This window comes from Miscanthus floridulus, chromosome 19, assembly GCF_019320115.1.
Source record: "Miscanthus floridulus cultivar M001 chromosome 19, ASM1932011v1, whole genome shotgun sequence".
Lineage (NCBI taxonomy): Eukaryota > Viridiplantae > Streptophyta > Magnoliopsida > Poales > Poaceae > Miscanthus > Miscanthus floridulus.
In genome coordinates, this window is record NC_089598.1 from 117859931 (window position 1) to 117869165 (window position 9235).

General features: G+C 46.3%; 1 pseudogene; it reads right to left on the reverse strand.

Annotated features, from left to right (window-relative positions):
- LOC136527377 (cation-transporting ATPase HMA5-like) lies at window positions 1-8604 on the reverse strand (annotated as a pseudogene).
- Between the last annotated feature and the right edge of the window lie 631 nt (window positions 8605-9235).

Consider the following 9235-nt stretch of genomic DNA (forward strand, 5'->3'; position numbering starts at 1 on the left):
TTGTTTGCTAAAACTAACATTTCGTTTCACATATCATTTCAGCCCAATAAAGTCGTACCAATCATTTTTCCCGAGTTCCATATTACAGAGGGAGAGATTTACAATTACGAAGTTGTCGAAGTAGAATTTACCATGGTAACATCGTACCTCTTCTAACTCTAACAACCCAAAGTTAAAAAAAAAAGAGAAATGAGAAGGTTATATAAAAAAAACCACCAAAAATCTACAATTTACAGAAGGCATCATTTCCGATGCAATTTCCATTTCATTTCTGCAAAAAACGGTTAAGGCAGCTACAGTATTCACAGTCACTCTACAGTTATCTGCAGCACAGTCGTCAGCCTGGGTTTTCTGTACCTTCTCAACAATAGCGACGAGCACACGACACTTACGGACGAGAAGGCCATGCAGGCGCCGGCCAGCCACGGCGGCATCTGCAGCCCGGTGAACGGGAACAGCGCGCCCGCGGCGATGGGGATGGCCACGACGTTGTAGGCCATCGCGAAGAAGTAGTTCCACCGGATCCGGCTGAACGTCTTCCTCGACAGGTCGATCGCGGTGATCACGTCTTCCAGGTTGTTCCGCACCAGCACGTAGTCCGCGGCCTCGATGGCGATGTCTGTTCCCCCGCCGATGGCCATCCCCACGTCGGCTGCTGCCAGGGCTGGGGAGTCGTTGATGCCGTCCCCAACCATGGCGACGGTGCTCCCGTCCTTCTGGAGGGAGCGAACAACGTCAGCTTTTCCAGCTGGCATGACCTCTGCTCTCACGTCCTCAATACCAACCTGCCAAAGTACAATAGCACGAGCAAACCAAAATCATAAGATAAGTCAACAAGTGAACCTCATGAATGAATTGAAGCCAAAAGAAAGAAAAAACGACATGAAGGCACTGTTCGCTTTGCTAAAAAACCAGACTAAAAAGTATTGTTCGCTGATTTGTTGCGAGAGGAAAACACTATTACTTCGCTGAAAAAGTAGCGAACAGGGCCGAAGACGAGCCTAACCTCTTTTGCAACAGCTTGCGCGGTCCTCCAGTTATCCCCTGTGAGCATCACTGGATGAACACCCAACTTTTTTAGTCCTTCCACTACAACAGCAGCCTCTCTTTTCAGGGGATCGGTTATGCCCATCAAACCCACAAAATCGCCATCATATGCCACAAGGATGCCTGTTTTTGCATTCGATTCCAGGTCTATCAAGAAAGTTTCTGCTTCTGGGGGAATGGTCACACCGTTTTCAGTCATCAAAGAACGGTTTCCAACCTGTCAATACATTGGTCTTAAAGATAAGCAAGGATTTATTCAGAGACAGTGAGACACATAGACACATAACAATGTTTAATGTGCTACGGTACATTTTATAAGGCACATTGTGACTAGGAACTGCACTCTAAAAAAATTTGCATATGATTAAGTGCTGGCTCTGGAGATATGAGAGACGATAATATTAGTGGATGGTAATGAATAGATGATTAGGACAGAATGTGGTATAAGGGCAGAAGGGAGGAATTAGCATTAGAATGTACATTGAAAGGGTTATGGAAGCATGATGTTCACCTATGACTCACCAAAACATGCTTCCCGTTGATGGAGCACTGAACTCCTTTGCCAGGTACTGCAGAGAAGTCTTCAGCTTCAAGCAGCCACTGAGACAATACCTTGTCTTTTTGTTGCTCAATGCCATCTTTTGATGAAGGAAGCTTGCCAAAGAAATGGAAATGGAATGCATAGTCCAAAACAGCTTTGGCAAGAGGATGCTCACTGCTTGCCTGAGTACAGAGCAAAAACACAAATATTACGCACATTCACACAAAGTAGCAAAAAAAAAAAAAAAAGAAGAGAAATACAAAACATGTCATATTGGTTCCAATACAGCATACAAAAGAACAGAAAATAAACTATTTTTGAAACTCCTTGGTATTACTTAAAAGGAATAATTTTAGATCAAGTCAGACTCACCTCTGCTGATGCAACCAGTGTGAGGAAATCTCCTAGGTCCATTCCCGAGAAAACCTTTGCAGCTGTTACAACAGCCTTTCCTTGTGTTAGTGTCCCTGTTTTATCAAAAACCACATATTTTACATTTTGAGCTCTCTCCAAAGCATCTCCGCCTTTTACAAGTACTCCATGATTAGCCCCAATTCCAGTCGCCACCATCACAGCAGTTGGCGTTGCCAAACCAAGGGCACAAGGACAAGCAATCACCACAACAGATATGGCAAACATGAGAGAGAAGACAAAGCAATTGCTATTTTCAGCAACCCATGAATTTGGATACGCACCCAACCATCCACACAAAAACCTACAAAAGTAGCCAATGGACAGGTCAGAAACTTGAACATATTAGCATCTCTCCAAATTTCACTGTACTTTTATTGAACTTACCACACAGAAAATGTCACTATAGACAATGTGATGACAATTGGAACAAAAATGCTAGCCACCTGAAAAACAAAGGATATAATGTCACTATTACCATATCATGCATCTAAACTATGATGTGAAACTTTCAGTAAACATAAGGCTTTTTCGAATGTAAACTAGTAGGTTTGTACATATTAAGATAAGACCAGTACTGAGGAAAGAACGAAAAAAAAAAGAAAACAGAGAAGATGACACAAAATTATCTAGCCATGACTATGACTGATCTTGAGCTGAATCACTAGCCTTTTCTCGTAGGATAACTGAAGGAAAATCCATGCCTGAAAGATTGGTACCATATTGCAACTGTAGGCTGGATTTATTAAATATGTTACAACAAGTAGCGATAGAAGTAAAAGAACAGTATTGCATAAGTTATGGCAGAGTAAATTATCGTCCTCTAAAAGGTAACTAAAGGTTCAAGAAAAAAAATCGCAATTAAAGGCCCTCTAAAAGCCAAATAGATACACAAAATGGGCATACAAATAGTGTCCCATGCACTTCATTTCAACTGGGGAAAACAACATATCGGATAGATAAAAAAGAGGTACTCACATAATCAGCGAATTTCTGAATAGGAGCTTTGGACATCTGAGCAGTTTCAACCAGAGAGATTATCTGACTCAAAACTGTACCAGATCCCACTTTTGTTGCTTGTATATGAAGGATACCATGTAAGTTTATTGTCCCCCCCAATTACCACACTTGATACTTCTTTAGGGATGGGTGCTGATTCACCAGTTATCATACTTTCATTCACATGACTTGTTCCCCAAACGACAACCCCATCAGCTGGAACCTTTGAACCAGGAAGCACTTTTAAGACATCACCAGGTTGGACCAACCGTGCATCAATCTCCCTCTCCCCAACATGTTTCCCTTCTGTATTTGAAATGGTAAGTGTGAGTTTGTAGATACAAAACTAATATAAGATTTTGCATTTTTATATAACTGTGTAATTGTATAGTTTATGCCAAGGATAAAAAAATTTACTGGAGACCTTTGTCTTTCAGAACCAAAACAGCTGTAGAAGGGACCAGTTCTACAAGCTTCTTGATAGCATCCGATGTCTTCCCTTTTGCAAGCACCTCGAGATACTTCCCGAACAACACAAATGTAATTATCATTGCACTTGTCTCAAAATATACGGGAGGATGATATCCAGTAAATGCTCCGTATAGTAGTGCACAGACAGAGTATGCATATGATGCAGTGGTGCCAAGAACCACTAGCACATCCATGTTTGTAGAGCCATGCCTCACGGCCCTATAAGCCGCAACATAGAACCGTTTGCCGACAACAAACTGTACAATGCTTACCAATATCCACTTCAGCAAATCCCCCATGAGAAATGGTCCACAGTGCATGCTTAGTAGTGTACTAAGGAAAGGTATACTGGGACAAACCATACGTATGAAAAATACAGGAATCTGGTGCAACAAAATAATTAGACAAGAGTCAGGGCCTCAGAGGGCAAGCAGCATCATACCACAACTTAAAAATATTAGGTGACAAATTTTTTTTTTAAAAACTAGTAAAATATCTAACCATGATGCTTGTGCCTCTAACACCTAATACATATTCCTTTTAGACCATGCATTTTATCTCCTTTTGCATTGCCCTTAGTCCTTAATTGTCAAATTCAATATGAATGCCACTTAGAGATGTGAATATCCTCCTTTACTACTTTCCCAAACACTGAATTAGAGTAGCATTTTAGTTCCTAAGGCATCTTGTCTTGCTGGGCCTCACATGCAAGCAAAAAGAGGTAACATATTATTTAAAATGCCAATGGATAGATGGGACCCATTGAGTTGGATGTCACAGGAGGGGCCATTTGGTCATGATTAAAAACATTAATAAAAACTAATTAGGGTCTAATATTATGCTGCCTGCTGCAGACACACGCAATCAGCTCTTCCCTAGTGATAACATTAGCAAGGGTATCATCATTAAACATGCATTCTGCCTATCCTGTTGGCCTAAACTTCATGCTGCGAGGAAAAAAAGAGGTAAGACAAAAACTTACGCTAAGGAACAAGCTAGAGCGGAGAAGGTTAAGCATTTTGGAGGCCTCCTGTGCATCATTTGAAGCCCCTCGAGTGTATGGATTCTGAACATGAGCTTTCAACCTCCCATTGCTTGCCATCTCAATTGTATCCACAATTGATCTCAGACCAACAGCTTCTGGATCGAATACAATCTCAACTTCTGAGAGGACATTATTTACACCAAACTGTCGCAAACCATCCATTTTCTTAAGAATATCATTTAACACTTCTACATCCCTCTCTGTGTGCAAACCAGTCAGTCCCAGCAAAACCTTATCTTGCTCGGTACTCTGCAAGAATGCTGCTTCAAAACCAGCATCCTCGATGGCCTGAACAATTTCGTCTTTGCTAATGACAGAAGGAACATACTCAACTTCCCCTAATGAGGTTGCCAAGGCAACAACTGCTCCTTTAACACCAGGTAGCTTTTTTAAGATACCCTCAACCGAGTTTACACAATTGGCACATGTCATCCCCCCTATCCTGAATTGTGCTGATAAAGTCTTCTGTGATTTAGGCTGAGAGACAGCAGATTCAGGGATAATTTCTGCTTCAAATCCGGCATCTTCTATCGCTTCAATTATATCCTCTACCTGAAAACATAAGTCACCAGAATAAAGATGTGTCTATTGAAGTGACCAAAATAAGCTAATTGATTGGATGCGAAACCAAACACCTCTCAGGAGTTAGTCGTCTAAACTGGAGAAGGCTTTAGTATATGTGGAAGAACATGCATGCAGATCATAGCACATGCATTCTTAGGTGCCTTGGCATTTAACTTAAACGTGATGCAATAGGACTCAAAAGTCAAAAGCTGTGAGCCTAGTACATATTGGACATCATGATTGAAAACTAAAATAGTGGCATAGTTTAATAGATAATGTACATCTCCTACAATTTTCCACAGGAATAGTGAACATGAAATCCATGGCTAAAATGGCTTCTCCGTTAACAAAGACAAAATGAATTGAAAATGTAGGTCTCCTGTTGACACGTAGTGAAACAAAGTATGTAACAATGTGTAAGCTACCGTACATAATCGGAGTATGGGACAGCAAAGAAGATTACATGCTAATATAATATATCAGTTTTTAGTTCCCAAGTAATGGTGTATTTTGAAGAATTTAGTAACTACCCCGGCCAGGAGTAGTCCTACAAGAATATACAAAATTGCTTAGGTACACGGCTGCTATTCTCCTTAACAGTCCACATCACCATATTTTGAGGGGAAAATTGGTCTCATAGCACCTAAAGAACATGAGATCCGGAAAATATCATCGAAAGTTCATCGCACCGTAAAATACCATTGAAAGTGAGCATCCGTTCCGCAATCTAGCACTCTGTTACTTTCGTCGTTAACGTCGTTTGTTGGAGTCAGTCTGAGGCTCCAAGCTGCACTTCACCTCGCTCCCCGACGACGAGCAGTTCGTCTACCCCTCTGCCAACATGCCATCACAGCCGGGATTGACTTCCTGTGCGACCTCACGGCCCCGCTCTGCGGACACGCTGCCATGCGCTGGTGGTCTTTCTCCGAGGAGTTCGCCGCCAACTGCTCCCGCCCCGTCGGCCGCTGCCTCTACTGGCCCCTCGCCCCGCTCGCTCAACGCCGGCGGCTGCCACGTTTGCGGCCTCTCCGACGACCACGGCCCCACCTGCTGGGAGTGGCCACACCTCGACGGCTCGACCTCCCAAAAGGCCTCGAGGCCCTCGACTTCTCCCGCATCGCACTGGGCCACGACTTCCTCTGCGGCATCAGCAAGCTCGGCAAGACCAGCATGAGCTGCTTCGGCGCCGTCGCTCGCGCCCACGGCCGCGGCCTTCAAGAACGTCGCCACCGGCCACCGCCACGCCTGCGCCGTTGACGCGGAGGGCGGCTTCGCCTTTTGGGGCGACGGCGCCATCCCCGAGGTACCGACGCACAAGCTGTCGGGCGACATGCTGACCATGGCGCTCGGCAACGACGCCACCTGCATCCTCTCGGGCAGCGGCCGGGTCCAGTGCTGGACTGCTGGGGCGCCGGGTGCCGGACTAGTACAGGAACACGGATTTCCTGGCCATCGAGGCTGACGCAACGTGGTTTGCGGCATCCTCAAGAGCAACTACCCCGTCGCATGCTGCGGGAAGGGCGACCGCGCGCTTCGGCAGCCGGCAGCCTGGTCTACAATAGCACCATGCCCGGCGCCGGCGCGCGCAAGAAGAGCTGCCAGTGCGACATCATCTCCGGCTCCGGGATCCGGCGCAATCTGCAGCACCGGTGGCGCCGAGGGCGGCGAGGTGCTCGCCGTCTGCCAGGCCTGCGTGATGCCGCTGAACGCTTCCAGGATCCTCATTGCCAACGGCAGGGCGAGTACGGACTAGCTGCCGCATGAAGCCACAGCCCAAGCAGCCCTTGTCACACCGTTCAGCAGCAGCAGGCCTATGGGCATGTTCTTGCTCTACCACTGCAGGCCTGCCCAGGTTGATGCAGTCTACAGGTTGTTCTCCACGTCCTCCCATGGTTCCTGCTCATTTTTTAGTGAAACGAAGGCTCGGACAGTGCCAACAAACGACATTAACAGCAAAAGTAACAGAGTGCTAGATTGCGGAACAGATACTCACTTTTGATGGTATTTTACGGTGCGATGAACTTTCGATGGTATTTTCCTGATCTCGCGTTCTTTCGGTGCTATGAAACCAATTTTTCCTATTTTGAGTGCCACGAAAGAATGATGCACGAAACACACTCAGGCCTTGTTTAGTTCCCATCAAAATTCCAAGTTTTTTCACTCTCTCTCCATCACATCAATTTTTGGACGCTTGTATGGAGTATTAAATGTAGGTAAAAAAAATAACTAATTACACAGTTTAGTTGAAAATCACGAGATGAATCTTTTGAGCCTAGTTGGTCCACGATTGGACAATATTTACCAAATAAGACAAAAGTGGTACTATTCATCAAGTTGAAAAAACTTTCGATCTAAACAAGGCCTCAGTTTCACTGTAATCATAGCAAAGTAAAATCTCACCCCTTTTCTTTTGTGCAACTTTCCAGAACCTAAAGTTGAGTTCAGCATTTCTTTCCCCATGAAAGACATTATCAGCAACTCGTTAGCTCAACTACCAATCCAAAGTGACTGTAGTACACTAAGAGCCCCATTTCCGCTGGTACCATGACTGATTGCAGCTGCGTGCCAGCCTTGAGCTTTCGATGCCCACAATGCACAGGTGATTGACAATCACGAGCTTCCAACGAAGCTACAGCTCACCGAATCACGAAAGCAAATAAGAGCAAAAACATTGAGCGTTGTGATAGCTCCTGATTTATAACTCCTGATTTCACAGAGTTTATACCGCATTTACTCCACCAACCAAATCAGAAGTCATTGGAACAGTACCACCCAAGCGATTCGCTCAAGTCAAGGCACCCTCAACTCAAGACAAAAAAAATCCAACGTCCATATGCGATTCACTTGATAGCACGAAGCAAGTGCTCGACAACACGCGCGACCGAGTTTCCTATTGTGACACGCAAAAACGCAGTCCAACCATCGCCAAACGCGAAGAAGTTACCCGGAAAAACCGCAGATAATTCAAAAAGGAAACTACCAACCCCGCAAGCGTACGGGAGCTCCCAACTTCCCACGGAGCCGCACGAGCCTCGCGTCCACTCGACGGTTGCGAGCACGCAAGGATCGCATCGCACTCGCACGTCGACACACGCCACACCAAGGTGAGGAGAGAGGAGCACCGGTAATAGTTACCACCTTGGCCAGCGCGGGGTCGAACACGACGCGGGCGCGGTTCTGGAGCAGCGACACGGCGACGCGCCGCACGCCGCGGCGCGCGGAGACGGCGGCCTCGACAGCGCTGGTGCAGGCGGAGCACGTCATGCCGGTGACACGCACGTGCGCCTCCTCCGCGGCGCCCTCCTCCAGCGGCGGAGGCAGCCCCATCTCCTCGTCGTAGGAGTCGAGCAGCGCAACGTCCTCCATCTCGTCGCCGCGCCCGCCGGCCGCAGCCGGCCGGGCGCCGGCGCCGGCGACCGCCGAGAGCTGCAGGTGAGCCATGCCCGTCAGGCGCAGGGGAGGGAGCAGCAGGGGGTTGGAATATTTTGGTGGGAGGCGAATTGCGCGGAGCTGGTGGGGTTAGTTTATAAACCGGGAAAACAGGCGGCGGTCGTGGGCCAAATCGGGGTGGTTTGCAGAGTACAGGGGTGTTTGTAGATATGTCTTGGTGGGTTTAGCTGGGAGGCGCAAATTTTGCATTTGATCTCTTCCTTTTTGACTTTTTCAGATGTCTAGACGGCTTAGCTCTTTCGTTTGACTTGGTTTTCCAACGTCAGCATTGCAAAGTACCCCTCCATGTGACCATGTCAATGTAGATTCTAGATACAGTTGCATAATTGCATATGTAATGGTAGCGACTATACCCTCGTTTATTCATTTCTCTCTTTCTTTTTTTTTTGGAAATAAACAGGGGTTGACAATTTTGAGTTGAGAAGAGGTCCGGGATGTGTTTTTGGGAGAGCAGGGGGGGGGGGGGGGGGGGGGGGGGGGGGAGGTGTAAAAGAAAAGCAGCTAAGAATTTCCTGAGGGATGCGGTGGTTAAGAAGAAACCTGTGGTGTTTAGATTTTATATATTATTTAGGATTTGGAAGCGTGGATATGCATGTCGAGCTTAGCAGCCATTGTGGAGTGGAGGGAGAAGTTCTAGATCAGCATGGTGCTTCCGACCGGTAGGTCAACGAAACAGCTACTACATACAATAGGTTTTTAGCCTTGGA